Source organism: Podarcis liolepis (genome assembly GCF_965112155.1).
Source record: "Podarcis liolepis genome assembly, chromosome: 2".
Classification (NCBI taxonomy): domain Eukaryota; kingdom Metazoa; phylum Chordata; class Lepidosauria; order Squamata; family Lacertidae; genus Podarcis; species Podarcis liolepis.
This window is the reverse complement of record NC_139555.1, coordinates 5011376-5033750: the sequence shown is the minus strand read 5'-3', so window position 1 is coordinate 5033750 and position 22375 is coordinate 5011376. Positions and strand designations below refer to the sequence as shown.

Genomic DNA, 22375 nt, shown 5'->3' with positions numbered 1-22375 from the left:
TCATGGGACCTCCAGGAAGTATAAAACAATGCAGTTACATAAAAAACATGAATCATCCCAAAATGCAGTTATAAACGAGCCTCTTACATATGTACTTTATGTATACAAACTCCATGGGAGGTGTGAGCTTGCTTTTGCCAAGTAATCACGTTTACATTACAGTGGTACCTCTGGTTGCAAACAGGATCCATTCCGGAGCCCCGTTCGCAACATGAGCAGAACGCACCCCGTGTCTGCGTGTGCACGGGTCGAGATTTGCCGCTTCTGCGCATGCGCGCGATGTCATTTTGAGCGTCTGCGCATGTGCAAGCGGCGAAACCCGGAAGTAACCCTTTCCCGTACTTCCGGGTCACCGCGGGACACAACCTGAAAAGATTTAACCCAAAGCGTCTTTAACCCAAGGTAAGATTGTAGGTCTAATTTTGAGACAAACAAACTCATCTCATGGACACAAAGAAGCCTTTCTCTTGTTCTCATTTTGAAAAGCTATCTATCCATATTCTGCAAATGACAAAACAAACACATTATGATACGATACAATACGGAAATGTTTCAATGCTTCTTTGATTGTCTTGCCATCCTCTCTTGCCACACCCTTTGAGAACCACAGTTACTAAGAAGGTGAGGTGATATCATATTATTGCCCTTGGGAGACTAGCTGCTGTCAGGCTGGGGCAAAAGCATACCCCCCCACCCCCAGGGCTATTTTTCTAGCACCACGAACGCTTCCCTCTTTCTCTTTGACAATGGCTCCCACCCCAGAAGAGGAACAGAACATGAGGAAGGGGGTGGAGTCTTCCTTGGAGCCAGAGAGACCCCCAGGAAGGGGGAGAAGGCCGATGGCGTAGGGCAGCTGGAGAGATGGAAAATGGAGCCAGGCAGAGGTGTAGTGGTTGGAGGGCTGGACTAGGAGGACCTGGGAGAGCAGGGTTCGAATCCCCCCTCAGCCATGAAGCTCCCTGGTGGACCTTGCGCCAGCCTAGCCATTGGGGGCCGGGAGAACCATGAAGGCCACCTTGAGCTCCTGGGAGGAAAGTGGACTAGGAATGTCATAATAAATGATAAGAGGGGAGAGAAAAGGGGAAGGCAGGGGAAGTGTGTGGAGGAGCTGAGCTCTCTGGAGAAGACTGGCAGGGTCAATTTCCAGAGAGTCAAGGCTTTCAGGGGACCCCAGGACTCACACCACACTCCCAGGAGACCAAGAGAAAGGGAAGGAATCCTACTTAGTCTGCACATTTTGTTTACAAAAAAAATCCCACCCTCCCCTCTCAACTAGCTAACTATCTAAAATGCCCACCCAAGCCTAACTCTCACCCCACCCCACCCCACCCCCACCCTAACCTAACACTTACCTTACCCCTAACTACTCCTCTATCCACAAAATAAATATATACAAAATATATACCAAATGTGCACAAAATAAAAATGTAAAATAAAAAATATGGGAAATAAAGAACAAAAAATAAAATAAAAAAGTAAAATAAAAGTGTTAAAATAAAAAGTCAAATAAATCAAATAAAAATAAATGAAATCAAATGAATCAAATAAAAGTAATAAATCAAATAAAAATCAAAATAACAATCAAATGAACACCTCTCCTTATCTTCTCCAACCACCACCAACTCCTCTCTCCTTCACTTGTCTCACTACTAACCCACAATGGCCCCTGCAAGTCAGTGGCTTTAAAGAGAGAATCAAGAGGTGTCACAAAGGAGGGCAGGTCCTTGTCACCGTGGCAACCCTCCCACCTGGCCCTGGCCCCACCTGAGTGGTGATGCTCCTCTGTCAGAACTTGGAGGCACCTGCTGTTCCGCCTGCAGCTGGGCTGCATCTTCATTTCACATCCTTCTTCCTGCGGCCCCATTTCCAAAGGGAGACCACCCCCACATCCTTCAAGGCAGGCTAGGGGTCTCCATAGCGCAGGATTAGACCATCTGCTTTGCATGCAGGTCTTCGGTCCTGGGCAGCATCTCCGGGGGGGGGGGAGGGGCTGGGAATGTGTGTCCCCCATATGAAACCCTGGAGAACTGCTGCCGGTCAGTGCAGGCTAGTTGAATAGTTGAAGAAGGATATTGAGCAGCTGGAAGGTGAGCAGAGGAAGGCAACCAGGATGATGAAGGGTCTGGAAACCAAGCCTGATGAGGAACGGTTGAGGCAGTTGGAAACCAAGCCTCATGAAGAACGGTTGAGGCAGCTGGGTATGTTTAGCCTGGAGAAAAGGAGACTGAGAGGAGAGAGGAGAGCCAATATCTGAGGGCTGCAAGAGGGAGCAAGCTTGTTTTCTGCTGCTCCACAGGGGAGGACAGGAGAGGAGATTCGGACTAAACATTAGGAAGAACTTTCTGATGGTAAGACTCTCTGTGACGGTGGTGGACTCTCTTTCCTTGGAGGCTTTTAAGCAGAGGTTGGATGCAAATCTGCGAGGGATTTAGCTGCAATTTGGGAAGCGCATAGCACTGGCCTACTTTTCAGGGTTGTTGTAACCACACAGGGCTGCTGAGCATCCGAAAGTGCCTGACAAATGTTGAGCCTTCCATTTCATTGTGGGGAACAGCTGCAGCGCATCAGGAGGCGTCCCTCAACTTCTGTTTCTTCTCTCTCCTCCAGCCAAAGGGGCTGGGCTGGATTACCAAATAGGCAGAGTAGGCACTGGCCTATACGCCCCATACTTTTTAGGGGTCCAGTGACAATGGGTCAAAATAATATTGATTTGATCTTGAAAGAAAACGACAACCAACCTTTCTTAGTTCAATGTTATTCCAGCGTGCGCGCGAGGCCTGCCCCCGCCCAGATTTTGACTGCCAAGGGCCTCCACTGGGTTTAATCTAGCACTGCCCCGTAAACAGCCCAGTATATGCAATAATATTGCGCATTTCAAATGTTTGTACAGAGCACTAGCAAAGGTGCAAGCTCCTTCTGGTGGGTACATATGTGTTGGAAGGTATATGCTTGAGGGTTTCCTATAGGCATCTAGCTGGCCACTGTGAGAACAGGATTCTGTTCTAGATGGGATTCATCAGGGTTCTTCTCAGTGGCGTAGCTAGCCACTCGGGTGTCGGGTGTGGCCTGTGCATCCTGCAGCCGAGGGTGGGGCAAGCCGCCCATGGGGGTGGGGGGCGCTGCGTGGAGCCTCTCTGCCGCCTCCACCTCAGCTGTAGAGCGGCTGAGGGAGAGGCGATCGGCAGGCTAGGGTTACCAGACGTCCCCATTTCCTGGGGACAGTCCCCGGATTTGCGAATAAGTCCCTGGACAAATTCTATCCCCGGAATGTCCCCGGATTTCATCTAATGTCCCCGGGAAACGCAGCAGCAGCAGTCTCAGCAGCCCAGAGCAGTTGGCTCTGGCTGGCTTCAGGAGCAGCTTGGAAGCCCCCATGTGATGGAGGTGCAGGGGCTCAGAGATTCAGCTTCCAGGCTGCCTCCACCTTCCCTGACCCCAGCAACTAAGCTGTGAAAGGAGGCTTCATGCTGCCTATGGGAGCAGCCTCCCAACTCCTACTTGCGTGCACCAGGCTTCTGTGTTTATCCAAAAAGCATAAATCTGGATGGTGGTAGAGACGGATGAGCAGGTGTTGCTTCAAACTTATGGTCGGAGGCCCTCTCTCAGCAACAAAGTTTGAATGGCCCTTCCAGTGGCAGTGGAGCAACCCAGCAATGTTTCCTTCTTCATTTTGATAAGAATGCCTCAGTGGGAAACATGTCAGGAGGATGCACTGGTGACAATCTCTGTGAGCTGCCCCACTTCGTGTCATTACATCGTTCATGAACTTCCTACCTGTGCTGCGGCAGCCCATAGCTGTTCATCCCAAATCACCGGATAGAATCATAGAATCATAGAATCATAGAGTTGGAAGAGACCACAAGGGCCATCGAGTCCAACCCCCTGCCAAGCAGGAAACACCATCAGAGCACTCCTGACATATGGTTGTCAAGCCTCTGCTTAAAGACCTCCAAAGTAGGAGACTCCACCACACTCCTGGGCAGCAAATTCCACTGTCGAACAGCTCTTACTGTCATGAAGTTCTTCCTAATGTTTAGGTGGAATCTTCTTTCTTGTAGTTTGGATCCATTGCTCTGTGTCCGCTTCTCTGGAGCAGCAGAAAACAACCTTTCTCCCTCCTCTATGTGACATCCTTTTATATATTTGAACATGGCTATCATATCACCCCTTAACCTCCTCTTCTCCAGGCTAAACATGCCCAGCTCCCTTAGCCGTTCCTCATAAGGCATCGTTTCCAGGCCTTTGACCATTTTGGTTGCCCTCCTCTGGACACGTTCCAGTTTGTCAGTGTGCTTCTTGAACTGTGGTGCCCAGAACTGGACACAGTACTCCAGGTGAGGTCTGACCAGAGCAGAATACAGTGGCACTATTACTTCCCTTGATCTAGATGCTATACTCCTATTGATGCAGCCCAGAATTGCATTGGCTTTTTTAGCTGCCGCGTCACACTGTTGGCTCATGTCAAGTTTGGGTTGTTTTTTTTTTAAATGCATTTTTATTGAAGTTATACACAAAAAACAGACATATATGAAAATACAGAGAAAAAATTACAAAGAAAAAAGAAAAAAAAAGAAAAACGTTCAGATTGTGTGTTTTTCTTTTTTCGGATGTGTGGCTCATGTCAAGTTTGAGGTCAACCAAGACTCCTAGATCCTTTTCACATGTACTGCTCTCAAGCCAGGTGTCACCCATCTTGTATTTGTGCCTCTCATTTTTTTTTGGCCAAGTGCAATACTTTACATTTCTCCCTGTTAAAATTCATCTTGTTTGTTTTTGCCCAGTTCTCTAATCTGTCAAGGTCGTTTTGAAGTGTGATCCTGTCCTCTGGGGTGTTAGCCACCCCTCCCAGTTTGGTGTAGCCACCCCTCCCAGTTTGGTGTAGCCACCCCTCCCAGTTTGGTGTCAGTTTGGATGACAAGGCTACACTTCCCTTGGATTTAAGGATGGACAGGTGAGCTTATTTCTGTTTTGGACCATCACACAAGGGCCAGGGCAAGTCAAAAGGCCCTCTCTGCTTGCACACATATAACAATGAATACTGGACTGAACAACTGGATTGACGATGGTGATGAGTATTTGTATACTGCCCTTCATCTGAAGATCACAGGCAGTTCACAACAAAAGAATACAAAATGAGAACACGAAATACATAATGAAACAAAAAGCAATGACGCCCTCCCACACACACACACACTATCAAATAAGGAAAGAGGGGAGAAATAGCGCCTTTTTAAAACTGTTTCTATTAGTCAGTGCCAACCATTAAAAAACTTACTGCCAACTCCCACTTCTGGCATTGGCAGCTTCTAGCATCATAGATGAGTGTGGGCAGTTGAGAACAAGACAGGCCCAGAATGTTGGCACCAGTTCTGGTACAACAGTCATGGAGGTAGGTGACACGTCGCTCAGTCCAGCCAATAGAACAAGCGCCACGCAGCTCAGGAAATGCCCAGGGGCCAGGTGACGCAGCAAGCCACGTAGCAATGGCGGTGTCAGGGAGCGGGAAAGAGTATTGGAGAGGTTGTCAAGATTACAAACAATCCACACACTATGGAGGCAAAATTAGAGAGTAGCAAAAGAAGAGAAGACCTGTTCTACACACTGTGGTTCTATAATAAGCAATTACTTGTTTAAGTCCTCTGACCTGCTCATCATTTAAGCAGAGAATATTATATTCTCCACTAGCAAGCCCTGCTGATTGAGGCCCTGATCCTGCATCCACACTGGAGGAAACCACAGGGGGCAGTCCCCTCCCCACTTTGGTGCAGTCATACCTTGGGTTGCAAACATGATCCATGTGGGAGGCATGTTAGCAACCCGCAGCGCCGTGTCTGTGCACACGCGTGATGCAATTCAGCGCTTCTGCGCATGCGCGTAATGTCATTTTTGTGCTTCTGTATATGCGCAAGCGCAGAAACCCGGAAGTAACCCGTTCCGGTACTTCTGGGTTCGGCACAGTCCGCAACACGAAAACGCGCAACCCGCAGCGTTCGCAACCCGAGGTATGACTGTACAGTACTGGAAACATACAAAAATGCTCAAAACAATAATAATTATCATGTACAGTAAATGTAAGAATTGTGTATTTGGATAATGTGGGCATTTTGAAAGAAAAAAAAATTCTTTGTGGACCTCATATTTTAACCTGGCTCATTATTATTATGATTTAGGGATGATTTTAATGTTTGTTGTCTTACTGTGTTTTAATTGGTTGGAAGCGCCCAGAGTGGCTGGGGAAACCAAGTCAGATGGATGGCAGATAAATAAATGATGATGATGATGATGATGATGCAATTGATCATACTCATCAGGAAATGTTTTCCATAACTCCATGCAACAAACATACAAAATACGATAGGAAATGAACCCTCATCATATAGTGGATGCTCTGGTTCTCTTTAAGTCTGTTGTGCTCAGTACTGTGATGTTGCCGGGATGTCCGAATGATGTGATGCTCCCAAAATAATGCCCAGCACTGCAACTGTGAGTTCCCCTGTTCTTATATATCACAAGGCTAATGATCATTATTTATTTAATTTCTGAATTTCTTCCCATCAAACACCCTTTTGGTGTAACATGATCGTTTTTATTCTTATTGTAATCATGGAGCAACCAGGCTTAAGAGACGCGCAAGAAAGAATAGAGAAGTGTGTGAAGGAAAGTGACAGAAGCATGCAAGGTTTAGATACATGAGCAGGAAAAAACGCCTAGCCATCTTGTGTGTGGATACACTTGTCTTTGTGGCTAGGGTGACTGTTAGACCATACCGCTGAATGCCTTGCACTCATATGACTATAAAAACTGGGTGTGAACAAAGATCTGGGTTCCAGCCTCTGATGGCTTTTCTGATCACTTGCTGTAGCCTTTTCTGCTCAGGCAAGAAACAAAACTTTGCTTTTAGAGTATTCTCAGGGGTGACTTGTTGTTGCTAGTGAGTAAGGACTCGGCTGTGCGAATGGCACATAGCAATGTCCATTCCACTGACCAGTCCTTTCTCTCCCGCCACCCCCAAACCAGGTGAACCCTCTTAAATCTGCTATGCATCCTATTCCTCCTTTGGCTGATGTGCCTCACTTGCTTCAATTCCTGCAGGATGGGATAGACAGCCCTTACAACAAGGGCATGAAATAAACTCTGATTCACAGGAATATCATGTAGGGTGGAATTGCATGTTAAACTAAAGCTTTGTGGACTACTTTTAATCATTTCGACTGCCTTTGATCTTTGTTGTCTTTTTTCCTGTGGAGGAGGAGGAGGGGAAATCCTAATTTTCACAAGCAAGATTCATTTTAGTTGCACTATATCCATACGCTTCAGGAAGAACATGTCACGGCTAAAATGGCCGCTGTTTCTTTAATGCGAATAAAGCTGGGTCAGCATGACTCAGCGGCTTGCAGCAGGTTGTATATATAAGTGAGAAATGTTAGTTTGGGCTGTGGCTGGTGTTTGGGTTGGTTGGTGCTGGTGTGTATAGTTATTCAGTCGTGTTTTGCACAAGGACTTTTAAGAATAAAACTCTGCAAGGATATCCTCGTGGACTCTTTTATGCAGACAAGGGTCCGAGGGCCAGGCTGAAGAGATAAAGGGAGGTCAGAACCCTTTCCTTCTCTTTTTGCTTTTTTACAAACACTGACAGAACAAACAAAACAAAACCCAGGTTTATTTTGCTTCCTTAGCAGGAATCAATCTCTGCTTTTATTATTACAGAGGGGTATGTGCATCTTTTCAAACAGCAAATCTTCTGGAACGCCTTGTCAGTCTTGTCATTAAGAGACATTCTTCTCCAGTAACCACGTTGCCCAGTGTCATATTCAACTGGAGCAGGCTGCTGTCCTCTCTAGCACCTTCCAAAGATACTATGAGCCAGGGGCGCTCAATCCGGCGGCGCTCATAGACCTTTGAAGCAAGTTTACCACACAGATGCGATGAAGGCATGTACTGGAAATAACCAAAAGCTCTTCGCTTCTGCTTCTCAGAACCTAAAAAGAATACACAAAACATGACAACTCTGTATTCTTCTGAATTATTATTATGACTATTACTATGATTTAAATTTCTATACCTCCTTTCCTCCAAGGATCACACAGAAATATATAACACAGTAACAAGCAAAACCAACATATCCTCCCCCTACACAGAGTTGGCCATTGACACCTCTAGCAGCTTGAAAAAAATTCACGGTCCAGGGGTACAGAGCCATGAGGCACAACTTATACGAATAAACAAGACCACAGGGTGGCACCATAGGCATGATTTGGTGGAAATTGGGAGCTTCCCCTCTCTGTTTCACAGAACCCAAAAAGAATATACAAAACCAGACAACTTTGTCTTGTTCCAAATGTTCATACACTGCCCTTCTTCTGGTTGTCCTCTTCGGAGCAGCTGCATTCTCCTCCTCCTCCTCCTGGCCGAAGCTGGTCCACTCTAATAATGGACTTAGTTACCTCCAGTTCATTGTTCAGCTTTGCTATGAACCTTAAGTCCATATTTTCAAAGTTGCTATTTGGCAAAATTATCAGAGAAGCCCACCAACAGACTCCGAACCTACCTTGCTTTTATAGTTCGTTCTTCTGAAATATTATGCAGAAATCCTTAATCAGATTTGGGAGAATCCTATTTGGAAGTAAACCCCTTGAGTTAATTGGATGTGTCCTCCAGGTAAGTGTATAATGGATTGTAGCCTGTTACCTTTTGTATTATTATTCACTAAATTTCTATACTGCCCTTCATCCAAGGATCACAGGGCAGTTTGCAATATAACAAACAAAAACAATACTCCCCCCCCCAACGTAAAGCTTCAAAGGCAAATGATAGTTTAATTAGCCAAAGGTGTGGGAGAAGAGGAATGTTTTTGCCTGGTGCCTAAAGATATGTAATGAAGGCACCAGGCGAGGCTCCCTGCGGAGAGCAGTCTACAAACAGGGAACCGCAGAAAAGGCCCATTATTGTGTTGCCACACTCTGGACCTCTTGCAGAGGAGGCACATGAAAAAGTCCACAGATGCTGATCTCAGCGTCCAAATTGGTTCACATGGGGAGAGACAGTCCTTGAGGTATTGTGGTGCCAAGCTGTTTAAGACTTTATAGGGCAAAACCAGCACTTTGAATTGGGCTCAGAAACTAATTGGCAGCCAGTGCAGTTTGGCCAGGATCAGTGTAATACGTTCAAACCGTCTTGCCCTGGTAAGCAACATAACCCCATCAGGAGCAGGCCACTTCCCATCCATCTGGTCTAGGGAACTGCTCACTAACAGTGCCTCAGTCTCATCTGGATTGAGCTTCAGTGTGTTGGCTCTCATCCAGTCCAATACCAAGTTAAAACAATGGTCCAGCACATCCACTGCCCCGCCTGCAGATGTAAAGGAGAAGCAGAGCTGAGTGTCACCAGCATATTGCTGACAATGTACTCCAAATCTGAGGATGACCCCACTCAGTGGTTTCATGTAGATGTTAAACAGGCTGGGGGATAAAATCGGACCCTGAGGAACCCCACATGGAAGGCTCTATGGGGCAAAAGAGCACTTGCTAAACATCACCCTCTTGAAATTATCATCCAGGTAGGACCAGAACCATCCCAAAGCACCCTAACCTGGACAGCCTCTCCAGCAGTGGCGTGCAGTCCATGAACTAGTGGGACTAGCCTAGTCCCCTTAAAGGTTCCCGGCAGGACCTTTCAGTGTACCTGCTTAGCCAGTTTCTCCAGGCTCCATGTATGTGTATATGTATATATGTGCATGTGCCTCTCTCTCTCTCTCTCTCTCTCTCTCTCTCTCTCTCTCTCTCTCTCATATTCATTACCTCTGCAAAGGCTGCAAAACTGCAGGACCCTGCAGAGCAATACACACAATGAGCAGGAAGTGGCTGCTTGAAGCAGAACTGCAGCCCCTTCTCCTTCAATTTTTAAGGAAGAGCAGTTGGAAAGCCTGAAGTACCTATGGGGTGGGGGTGGAAGACAAGATCCATGCAACCTTAATATCTCACTTCCTCCCTCCTCTCCTTCTGCCACTGTGTGTGTGTTGAAAGCATGGTATTTTAATACAGTGGTACCTCAGGATGCGAAGGTAAGATGCAACTGCGCGTCTGTGCGTGTGTGGGTCGCGTTTCACCGCTTCCACGCATGCGCGTGACGCCATTTTGACAGAGGTCATCATACAGTTTCTGTGCCAAAACCAAACCTAAACCCTGATAGAAATGGATCTAGAAAATCAGTTTCCTCCAAGAGCACCTTTGTAGTAATTCACTGAAGTTTCAGAAGGAATCCCTTGATTTTCCTACCTGCTAAGAGTTAATGGGTTGCTTTGTCTTTGGCCCTCAGGCTGTATTATTATTATTATTAATATTATTATTTATTGAGTTTATATAGTGCCCTATACCTGGAGGTCTGTAGCATGGGGTTGGTGGAAGACATAGACTGGTTTCTTGGTTATTCACTCAAGATTCTCTCTTGGCTTCCTCCAAAAAACTGATCTCAAGTAGGGATGAGGGGTGGGAAGGAATTTGATGCAGTTCATCTTTGAAAATAAAGGTTTGAAGAAACTCTCCAACTACACATTTATTTTGCAAGGTATTGCCTTTTTACAGTTTTTAAAACAAAAGCCACTAAGCTTTTCAGATTTCTGAGTCTGCAACCTGTTGTTTGCCAAAAGCCTTCTGGTTCAATCTCTCTTTTCTCTTCATCCTCCTCCTCCTTCTTCTTTTTCCTCAAGAGCTCACAAAAGGTAAGCAAATGACTATAAATCGTTGAACTGAAGCCCTATCTAAAGCACAAGATTGAAAATGGCTATTGTACTAAAGCCAGGAGACGTTACTCTTGACTGAGGAGCCAAAGAGAAGGTGCTCACAAACAGAACTTACCTGCACCCACCAAAACAAAGGCGTAGCCTGCAAGCAGGAGAGGGAGCCACAAATTCATCTTCGGAGAGCTAGAAACAGGGATCAGGCAGAGGCTTCCAGGTGGACAGAGAGGCTCAAGGACTGCTGGGAAGAACTGGTGAGTCAAGTGCTTCTGTTGGCCTATAAAGACATTGAGGACCAATCAGAACCAGTTCATTAATCAGAAATAATCCTGCTCACAAAAAAAGCAAAAAGCAAACAGAAGCTTTCAAATGACGCTTTCATTGGCGAAGGGCCAAAGTATACTTTTTGCCAAAAATGTGCTTCTTTCCATTGAGGGCTCGGTCAAAGTTTCTTTTTCTTCAATACCACAACTGAAGATTAGAGAATATATTGTAAAATATGCTCAGAGGGGAATATTTTCATTTCAAATTACCATTTCCTTTTAAAAAAAAATGTTTCACTCACATTGCTTTCTGTTTTTTGAATAGCCGTCAATCCATTTTCATTCACTGTTAAGAGAATCGTAGGGCTGATATCAGAATAAGCAACAGTCTTTAATAAAGACCCACTGCACTGAGAGAAAATCAGACAACAAATAGGCCTTGCACCTAGGAACAGAAAGAGAAGTGGCCTTCCTGAATTGTCTGTTCCAGTTTCTCTTTTGCATTATATTTCCATACTGCTGTCAAATACAGAAATGCTTGTTGATACTAAGTAAAAATCCCATTTAAAATTTACAACTGTGTTTGTCTTCAGTGTAGTTACAGATAGGTAGCCGTGTTGGTCTGCCATAGTCAAAATAAAAAAATCCTTCCAGTAGCACCTTAAAGACCAACTAAGTTAGTTCTTGGTAGACTCAGTGTAGTGAGACAAAACCTACTCTGCCACCCAGGGCTGTCTTTAGCAGATGTGGCACCGGGGTGCAAATATCCGCCCAGCACCTCCAAATTACCACGGATAGTGTTGAGGTGGCCATAGCTGCACACTGCCAGTCATCGGGGGGGGGGGCGCAACTCTTCCCCATGTCACTGCAGGACAGTGATCCCTGCAGAGGCTTGGGAGTGAAGTTGCGCCCCTCCAAAGCCTCCTCGGGAGGAGAGCAATCCCCGCAGAGGCTTAGGATGGAAGCTGCACACCCGCTAGCCTTATGGTTGGCGGGGTGCAGCTGGCGGTCACCAAGGGGAGGCCACCGGCAAAGCCGAGCAACTCCCCCACTTGCTGGGGCGCCCCAAGAGACCAGCGCCTTGGCGCAACGCACCACTAAGCCCTATGGGAAAGACGGCTCTACTGCAACCCTTGGAAGTGGCCTCAAAACCCATCTAATTCAACCCTCTGGCAATGCAGAAAATACACTTCTGTGACACCCCTGTTGCTGGCTCTCCGGTGACAAGAAGCAAGGTATAATGGTGGCCGCACTGTGCTTGTCCAGTGGAAAGCTGAAGCCCTTGACTTAGCATTCTTGATCAATGGCAGAAAAAGGATGCCTTTATTGAGCTGCGTTTCTCCTGCAAGTGATGCCCACTGCAGGCTTGGATGGTCGCTACAGCAAAGTCCCTCGGGTGAAAGACCCAAGAGATCATTTCTGGAACCTTTGCTCACACCAGCAAGCAGGCATACCCAGTAGAAATGGTTCAGTTTCTTTTTGGTAACCATAATTCTTTCATAACACACACTGGCTGCAAAAATAAAGGAATAAATTAGGAGAAAGGAATTAGATGAAATTGCTATAAATTGTTACGGTGATCCAGAGTTTTAATATGAAAACACGCTAAATTGAAGCTTGTTTGTGTCTCTGATATCTTCTCTCATCATGGACTTTTGTTCTGTATTATTTTATTAATACTATTGCTACAACTTTGTCGTGGCCTTTAAGTAGAACAATCAATTTATGAACTGAACTGAACTGAACAAATTACATCTATTATTTCTATCTTAATTCCCAGTGCACTGTAATAACTTATAAAGTTGATGAATGAATGCTTGAATGGATGCTGGCTTTGCCTAAACAATTGAGAGAAGGCAATGGGATGAGGGGTGTGGATGGCTATCTCAAATAAACAGGACTTTGAGAAACAATAAGAGTTTCCAGGATTGGATTAGAGGTGAGAGCAATATTCTTTGGATTTTACAAATTAACAAGGTACAGTTTACGGAAATCACACCATCAGAGAATGGATCTTCTGGAAAGGACAATATCTTGATAAGGCAGACGATCCCCATAATTATTATGCCAACTTCTTTGTCACATGGCAGCGCAAATAAAAAAGGGGAAACAGAACTGAATGATATGAGGCAAGAAATGTATTCAGCAGACCTGCAACTTACATGCATTTAACGCATGCATTCAGCTTTATGCGCTTGGTGAAATTGAAATAAATGAATAAATGAAGGAGTAAAAAGACTTTGGAAATCCTACCCACCATTGCACCCAAAATGTTACGACTGTATGTGATTTTGGCTTTATGCATAATCCCTGGAACAAAAGCCTCATGTAAGTTGGGGGTCTACTGTAAAAAAAACTAACTTTGAGGACAGAGTCAGGGGAAAATGCATACAGATTTTGGGGACAGAGCAGACTACAGTAGGGATTAGGGATGTCAAGTGGTGTTTAATTTGGCCCCGCCTCAAGCTCAGGGGCTGCTTGACCTTGCCTGATTTATTTTAGGTGCAAGAACACAGCTCCATTTGCTCCTCAGTTCACCCATTCTCGGGCATTGCAGAAACATTACTTGGTGCAGTTGAAAAGCACAACCCTCTCATAGGTAAATTCCATAATAGCATAGCCTCCAACATTTCTCTGAAGAAAATGGGGACATCCTATTCTACATCAGGATGCTTCTCCTCCATTTAGTTAGCTGAACACATAGCCGTCATATGCACATCTACACCCAATTAAAGTGGACTGGTGACCTTTTCCTTCAATGTTATAGTAAGGGCTTCGTACGCCAGTGCCACCCTTTCCTTCATTTGGTGCAGGTATTTTATTTTCAAGATAAACAGGACTCTGTTTTTGCGCGCACACAAACACATACACTTTTACTTGTTCTCAGAGATGTGGATGGAAGGGAAACGGAAAACCCAGAAACCAGGACAGCTTCTGTAATTCCAAGACTGTCCCTGGAAAACAGGGTATGTAATAGTTTCTCTTTGGCCACTTTGTTTAACCGCTTTGGAAACCACTTTGAAGTGATTTACCATCAAGTGGTGTATTAATTATAAGTGTGCCTATGTGAATAGACAGACAAACACTGCGAGAGAAAAAGGTGAAAGCAGTGGGGTCAGATGGCAATGAAATGGGGAAGAAGAAAAAAGCTCCGTGACCATTCCATGGTAGTAGTAATTGGTAACAACAGCTGATGTTGTGAACGCCCCACCATCTAACCATATGAGATCCTTTAGCGAAATGTAAATGGAGTTGTAGGTTGTGCAACCATCAGGCATCATGCCATGCTCAGCCTGCTGAAGCAAGGCAGTAACCAGCCCCTTCAAAAAGCTAAAAAGGGATTTTCCGAAACATATGTAACAAAACATACTTGTGGTGTCAGGGGTGTCCCAGCCCATTTTGCCGCCTGAGGCAAACTGGAAAGGTGTCACCTCCGCCCCTGCTTCTGTCGAAGCCTTGTTTACTGGGGTCCCGCCACAGCAAGATTTGCAAGAGTTCTGTGAGATCTCACCAGAGGCTGCCATGTGACCCTGGCGGTGGTGGCAGGAGTGGCAACTGCAGGCAACTGCTCAGCCCCATGGAATTCAACAGCCTAAGGCGACTGCTTCACTCTACCCTATGGTTGGGCCGGCCCTGTGTGGTGTTTGTCATTGAAACTAACTTGCCCAGGTTTGCATATTAAGAGATGCAGGCTTAAACATTATGCAGGTTATTTGTATAGTTTGTAAGATACCAGGTAAGGTGCAAGGGGGGGTAAGGAAGGGATGGAATGTTGGGGCGTGCCGTGTGCTGATTGGCTGAAGGTATGGAAAGTGGTTAGAACAGGTGTGTGAGGGAAAGCGCAGGGTGGAAGGTGAAGGAGTAAGGGATAGCGCATGGTAAGATTAAGATGTGCATTAGGAATAGAGTTATTAGCAATGCTTTGAATTCCAAAGTATGCAAACACTGCTACTGAAAAAAAACTACTTGTTATATGTTACTAAAATAATAAAGATTTGGTCATTCAGCCTATACCCTGTATTTGACCAAGCTATGAAGCGTGTGGCAAAGTCAGAGACTTTAGTACTGAAAGGTGGCCGTGGAATGCCAGTACTTAGAAGATTGGTTAGAAACCCAAAAGGGACTGGTGACCTGAAATATAGTACTCTCTTGCTCTCAAGTGGTGGTCTTGGGCAGGGGAGGGCTGGCACCACTCACAGTGTGACATCGTATTTAGTTTAGATCACCCTTGCTGGCCTCAGAAAAAGGAAAGCAGAAAGAGATTACTTCCCAAAGAAGCTGGATCTTATAGCTTTGGATATAGGTAGACAATACTCATTTCATTCTGGTCGGGCTGCAGAAGGCAGGGAACCTGGCAAAGCCGCTAACTGCCTCCTTATCTCCCTCACAACCATTAGCCACATTCAAGGCTCAAACCTTGGATTCACCCATGATGTGGAGCTGGGAGTGAAAGGGAGCAGAACAGCCACTTCACATTACCTATCAGATGTGGTCACATGTGGATGGCTTGTTTGAGTTTGGAGGCTCAACAAGGCACAGATTTGACCTTGCTGTAGTCTTGGTGATATCCTGTTGTGATCCTGAGGTGCAATTGGGATCTCTGTTGGGCTCAGAATGATCCAATGTGCTGGGGGGGGGGGGCTGCCTTCTCAGCTGTGAAGAAATAGTTCAGTTTTCTAAGCCAAAATGCTTGCCTGTCTGCGTAGTGCATGTGTTGCACTCAGTCACTGCTCTAGGTGTTTTCAAATGTTGCTTGCTATGGCATGCTGGCTCTCAAATACTGCAAAATGTTGGATTCCACTGCATTATCTCTGGAAACACTGGTACTGAGCCAAAAGTTCTCTGCAAATATTGAAGGTAAATTTTCTCTGGATGGGCAAACATTTGGATGGGGATTATGTGGCAAATGTTCTTCCCAGCCAGAGAAAATTTACCTTCAACATTTGAGGATAATATAATGTGTTCACATTGTCATCATCTGCCATCCTTTGCCAAGCTTTTCCTTTTTGATCACATATTCTATGCACTGTATAATCTGTGCACTGTGCTTCACTGAATCAGTCATAAATTAAGGCATTGTGTTGACTTAGGTATCATTTCTAATGGTATTTTTCTGCTAAAAATACCTGAAGGGCACTAGCTCACGGAAAGTTGCTTGCAGATAATTGGAAGTCACAAACAATCTGCAGTTGAGTTTGGATCCAGCTCTTCCTCCTCCTTCCCCCTCCTTGTTGTTTTCATTTTTGATGGACCTTCATCCTGTAGTCATGAACGTATGAAGCACCATCCCAGCATGCTGGAAGAGTTGATGAAACTACCGTTTCATCCTGAATAGATTAGCAAACAGAAGACACCTCTCGGGCAGAAATAAACTAGAAAGCGGGTGATGATGGTTGTCATGTGCCACAGACTATGTGCTAGGGATTAAATTATGTATGCTTAATGGCTGGTTTAAAACTGCTATTGTCTTTTAGTCTCCTCCTCATCAAGTCCAACAGTAGTGGTGCAAAGGAACATGATACATACAGTCCAACAATACAGGAGGGTAGAAGAACCAGAAATGAGATGAAAGTGGCAGGTTTTGAGGAAGGCAATAAGGCACAAGTTGACTGTGGAAAGAAGAATGGGAGAAGAAATTACAGAACATGGGTAAAACAACTATGAAAAGCATGTGGTGGTAGGAAGGGAAAAGGGAAAGGCCTTCTCCACTTCGATCCTCAAATTCTGCTAGGTCAGGTGGAAGGCCACATTCCCAGCTGGCAGTCTGTGAAGGAGTTTGAGCGCTTTCACAAACACTTGGGTTGCTGTTGGCCATAGTTTATCTAAGGGTCTCTCCTTGGAGGTGAGGCGGAGATTGAATTCAGTGGCAGTTAAAAACCAAGACTTAATCCTAAGAAAGGGCACATAGCCCATGGCACATTGCACACACCATCACATGCTGTCTTGTTTATTTTTACGGGGGGAGGGGGTCACAGACAAAGGTTGCTTACTAGCTAATCCGTTCAAGGCTCCAAAACCGCATCAGCTCAGCCAACACATTTGATTGGAAGGTTGTGCCTTTATAAGAAAGAGAAGTTGGATCCAGGTGAACCGTCAGTTTGTGACGTCCCTCCAAGAATCTTGAGAATCTTCCTCTCCTCTTCAGCGATCGTCATGAAATTGTGGGTCCTCCTTTTGGTTGCTTGGGTTGCTTTTGCCATGGTGTCCGCACGTAAGTAGTTGACACTCATTTATGCTTTTTACTGATAGAAGGATTAGGAAAATGTGTTTATTCAGGGAAATTGGCCCCTTAATGCTGATGAATTTTCATGAGGTTTAGGTAAATAGGGCAGTAGAATAACTTCAGCCAACCTAGGCTGCCAATGACTGGAAGGAGGTCTCACGGTTTCCTAATTTCTCCCTCTAGGACCATATGAAGGTGAACAAGGGATGGGTGAGTATCTTGGCATTCAAAATGGGAACCACTATTTCTCAGCAAAACTGTTTGCCTCCGTTTGCTACCCTTCCCTACAAACATAAGATGAACGGGCTGGATCAGGCCAATGTCTCATCCAGTCTAGCATCCTGTTCCCACAGTTGCCGCAGGATGCCCCTGGGAAGCCTGCAATATCCGATGAGCGCAGCAGTAATCTGCCCACCTGCAGTTCCATTCAACTCGTAGCAGATGATAGATTTGTCCTCCATGAATTTATCTAATGCTCTATTAGAACCACCCAAGTAGGTGATGATCACTGATTTGACCCTCTTGACTTTGCTTTTCAACTTTTGCCCGTCCCGTGATTTTGGGAATCTATCACACTTGCTCCTTCTACCAGTTCATGGATGGTAGAAATAAAGCTTTTTCTCTGAAGCTATCCCTTGAGTGTCTGTTGACTCCCATTTTCCCTTTCCCGGGCGCAATATTTTTTCCCACCCGACGGCAAAGCCTCATAAGGCTACACCGTGATTTTTAGTTGTTTCATCTTTTGAAATCAGATTTGACTGTGTTGGATTTTTGGGGGCAATCGGCCATTCACATGTATGTTTAGTTTAATAGCACTGTGGGCACTGCTCCCTCCTAGCTTGACAACACATCTTCCACCAGGTCCTGAATGCCCAGAATTGCCACCCTTCTGGTCACATCCATGACCAACTGTTTCTAGAAATGCCGTCTTTGATGTGCAAGACCTTCCTGTAAATAAACTAAGTAGGCAGACTTGCTGTGACAGCGCAGAGCTGCCAAGGGCACAGGACAGCCATGGAGTCTGTGTCCCTGAAAGGAACTAACAATCCTGTCTTCAACTCTCATTCCAGATCCTATACCTTCAGAGCTTGATGTTCTCCAACGCTCTGTGCCTCAAGACCGTATTCTATGCGATCTCTTAGGAGTTTGTGGTCTTGGACGCTAGTAGGATTTGGTTGTCAACAATAACACATTTGGATGCTAAATGATGATACCAATAAAGTAGAGATTTTAGTTGCAACAACTTTGTGTGGGAAATGTGTGCCTTTATTCTTTCATCCTTCATGTACCATATGCAAAATATGAATGTGGCTCCATGTCAGAACACTCCAACCTACAGTGTCAGGACTCATCATGCTATTAGAGCTTGAAGGATCAGCTCCAGTCAGTAAGGAACACATTTTGAACTACATTTCCACGTTTAATTATTTAATAACGCATTTCTAATCCTCACCTTCACAGATGTACATCAAAGCAGTAGTAGCACCTGATCTCTTTTTTTGACTGGTCCCGTGCCAGTCAGCATATTTCCCTAGTTGCACACAAGCTTCTCTAGAGTCGTACAAATACGATTGCTCAGCCAAAGTGGGTGCTGCCTTTTCACATTTTGATTGTGTGTGCAAACCTTGTCCACTAAAAACATGGTACTCATTTCACCATTTTCCCCAGGTGTGGCACAGTGGTGAAAAATAATGTGTCTCTTCTTTACCATGTTAGGGAAAAAATCTAGGTGTGAGGCTGCTCAGTCCCCCAGCTCGTCGGGCTGAGCCCGCGGGTCCCTGCGGAATAAAGGAAGGAGTCCAGCCAACCGGAGCAAATAGCTGTAGACCAAAGTTTATTGCTCAATAGGTTCAAAGAGCAAATTTGAACCCCGAGGATGGGGTGACAAGGACTTTTAAATCTTTCCCACCATATCCCAGAATACAGTTCGTACAGCATCATTGCTACATCATTGCTACATCACTGACATGTCAGAAAAGGGGAGGGGTTAACCTTGGGAAACATGTCCAGACAAGTCCTTGGTACAAGATTAGCATAGGCAGACATGGCAGGGCAAGACTCAGGTATAAGATTACCCACCACCCAAAAGTACAATAGAAGTTCCTTTGCATGTCTGGAGCCTGATGCGAGTCAAGTGATGAGATTTGGCTTCCTTTGGCTAACAATGAGCCCAGCAATTGTCACCTCTGGGAACTTCCTGGAGACCATTTTCAAGGGAAAAATAGCTTTGGAATGGAGGAAACTGGGAGAGGAGATGATTTTATATTATTTTTAAAGCTAGGTAACTTCCCTGAGCTGTTAAGTTGAAAAGATACATTCAGGCATAATATTTGTAATATTTAACTTTAAAGATGTGCTCCCCCCTTAGTAATTTCCATAACAACCTGCATAACCATACTCAACCCTTCTGAGGTACCATTTCTGGAATATTCTCTAAAGCCTCACCATATGCTGTTTCTGGTCGTGTTTATTATTAAAACCAAGCACTGAGATTGACTAGATGAGAATCAAATTTGGTTAGATGATACAGCAACTGAAGGCTAATGGAGTAAATGGGTCTCAAACTCAGTGTGTTTATCCTCAATGCAGCCCAACCTAAATACATGGTGACTTGTTGAAGGCATTAAAAAGAAATAGATTTAGCCAGGGGAAAACTGAAGGGTGGAGTGTGTCTAGCGGGAAAGCTAAATGGGGCCACTGTCTTTCAGTCTCCTCCTTGTTGTCCAGTGGTAGTGGCGCAGAGGCATATGATAGAACCCAGTGCCCGAGTGCCGTGGGGAGGCTGACTGAGGCCACACAAAAACTTACCCCCTGACATCAGGTGTCAGCAGGGAAGGAGGGAGCTGTCTGGCCTTAGAGACACCTGGGAGGGGGGAGGGGGTGTCATTCTCTGCCTGGGTACCACAGCCAGCTCAGGGAGGGAAGGGTGAGGGAGCAAATCACTCCATGGGCTCACAATGCCTTGCCTGCTGACATCATGGGACATTCAGGGAGAAGGCCAGAGACTATGAAATGAATGAAACTTAAGTTTCAGGGCCCCTGTAGTAATGCTCTGGCCACTCGCCCCTCCCTCACCTGTCCTACCATCCAGCTGGATCAGGTTTAGAGGAATGGCGGCCGGAGGCATATACCTTTTTACAGGACAAAATGCACCAAAAAAGGATAGTTGCTGCCACCACTCCCTTGTACAAGGGCACCCAAAGGTCTAACCCAAGGGAGGAGGTTATCCTTCCTAGTTACCGGCTGCCCCACCCTGCAAGTTGTTTCCGCAAACTGCAGGCAGAAATTCAACAGATACAGTAGCGGCTGATTGGTCAGGCCCTGGACTCAGGCTTTCCCTCAGAATGGCACACAAGACAAAAGAAAGTTCCCTTTTAAAAATTTATTTAAAAACTAAGGTCTGGGGAGAGGAAAGCTACATTTATAGGGACAGGGGACTAGCTAGGAAGGATACATTTTGGAGGGAACAATATCAGGCAATCACAGTCCTGCCTTTTGGAGGGAACCAATAAGACAGAGGATCCAAATACAGCAGCTTAAATGAACCAATAGTAGCTGTACCCTCTGAAACCAAAAGGCAGTTACTTTACCCTAATGCAAATGCAGACAATAATAATACAGATATAAAATCCTTTGACTCAATACACAACAACGACTACCATATGTTATATTATTATTGATAACAAGAAACGTGTATATGCCTTGAAGTAGCAAGAATGGTCCCTTATAGAGTTAAATTGACTCATTTGGACAAATGCCCCCTTAAAGAATGGCTTTGGTTTTAACATATTGGTTTTGAAAAGTTGAGAACCATGGGGCAAGATAAATTCAAATTGGACTCTGCTGGAATTGGGCACATGTATCCAGGCTGCAACTAGCTTTTGGTCCTTAAAGTGCAAGTGAGCAACTTCCCATGACTGCAAGACCAGAGCCTATAATGATAAACTCCCATAGAGTGGCCAAGGCGAAGACATTTCTCTCATGACGTGTCCAAAACCTGTGCCAGCTATGGTGAGTGCCAGGCGACATGGTTAAATGAAAGCCCTGAGGGGATTCAACAGGATGTGTTACTGTACCACTATGCCGGTGTGAGACCACAGAAGAGCTAGCTTGGCATCTGAGAACACAAAAACGGTGGGGCTAAAAAGCAAACTGCATTTTTCAGTCAGTAGTGGACCTTCCTGCTAAATGTAAAACATACACCACTATCGAAAATGTTTCTCCCAAGAGCTAGGATGCCACGAGTAATTTAGCAACAAAATACAAGAGGTGTTCTTTTATATAATACCCTATATGCAGCTACCTGCACTGCTATACTTGCAAATGACTGTAAGAGGCATGGCTTGCAAGTCCCTTTCAGGTTTGCATAAAGCCACACATCTGGTATTATTTAGCGCATATCTATATAACACGCGCGTACATTGTATTCGTCCGTGTTGCTCCCTCTTTTCCTGCCCTGCTCAACCCACCTCCTTTTCCATTAGAGCCTATTCCCACTCACAGGGAGCCCCTACATTCACCGAGATTTAGGGTGCGGAGAAAAGATTTGCAAGTTCTTACAGAACTTTAATGCAAATCTATCTCCGAATGGGGGACTGATACGAAAGGGGGGGGATGTCTTCTTCACCTCCTTCTTCGCTACAATATATCCATTTATTTCCAATTGTCAATGTCAAAAGGGACTAAAATCTATAAAATTCATAGAAAATCAACGTGCCAATTTGCTCAATTTCTCTAGGACCCCATGACACCCCCCCTGTCCTCCATGATCCCTCAAGCAAGGTGTCAAGACCCTAATCTAGTCAAATCGCTCTGCCAAGCCCTTCTTCCGGGCGATGCCAGGTGACAGACTATGCATACATAGACCGTTGTCTTCTCAGGATGTGCTTATCTGCGCATATCTCCAGCTCTCTACATATTCCCCCCTCCCTCCTCCATATGTTAATCCGGTGTAACCCAACCTCTTCCTAATGTATTCGTGATGTAATCTGTGTAACCCAACCTCTTCTTAATGTATTCATGATGTAACTGGGATGTATTTTGCACTGTATTCTGGGATATGGAGGGAAATTTCAAAAGTTCATGTCACCCCTTTCTCGCTGTTCAATCTCGCCTTGAACCTGTTGCGCAATAAACTTGGATCTTCTGCAGTTT

General features: G+C 45.2%; 3 long non-coding RNA genes across 3 annotated transcripts; 2 read left to right on the top strand and 1 right to left on the bottom strand.

Moving 5' to 3' along the window:
- The first annotated feature begins 6325 nt into the window (after positions 1-6325).
- On the top strand, positions 6326-10239 carry LOC310700273. The gene is made up of 4 exons (XR_014522551.1): positions 6326-6483; positions 7708-8010; positions 8497-8658; positions 10141-10239. It is a non-coding gene; the product is annotated as an uncharacterized lncRNA (long non-coding RNA).
- LOC310700272 lies at positions 6962-10989 on the bottom strand. Its single transcript, XR_014522550.1, has 3 exons — positions 10854-10989; positions 7649-7979; positions 6962-7333 (listed from the first exon to the last, which is right to left on the bottom strand). It is a non-coding gene; the product is annotated as an uncharacterized lncRNA (long non-coding RNA).
- Positions 10990-17050: 6061 nt separating this feature from the next.
- LOC310700270 lies at positions 17051-18464 on the top strand. The gene is made up of 3 exons (XR_014522548.1): positions 17051-17209; positions 17405-17431; positions 18292-18464. It is a non-coding gene; the product is annotated as an uncharacterized lncRNA (long non-coding RNA).
- The last annotated feature ends 3911 nt before the right edge of the window (positions 18465-22375 follow it).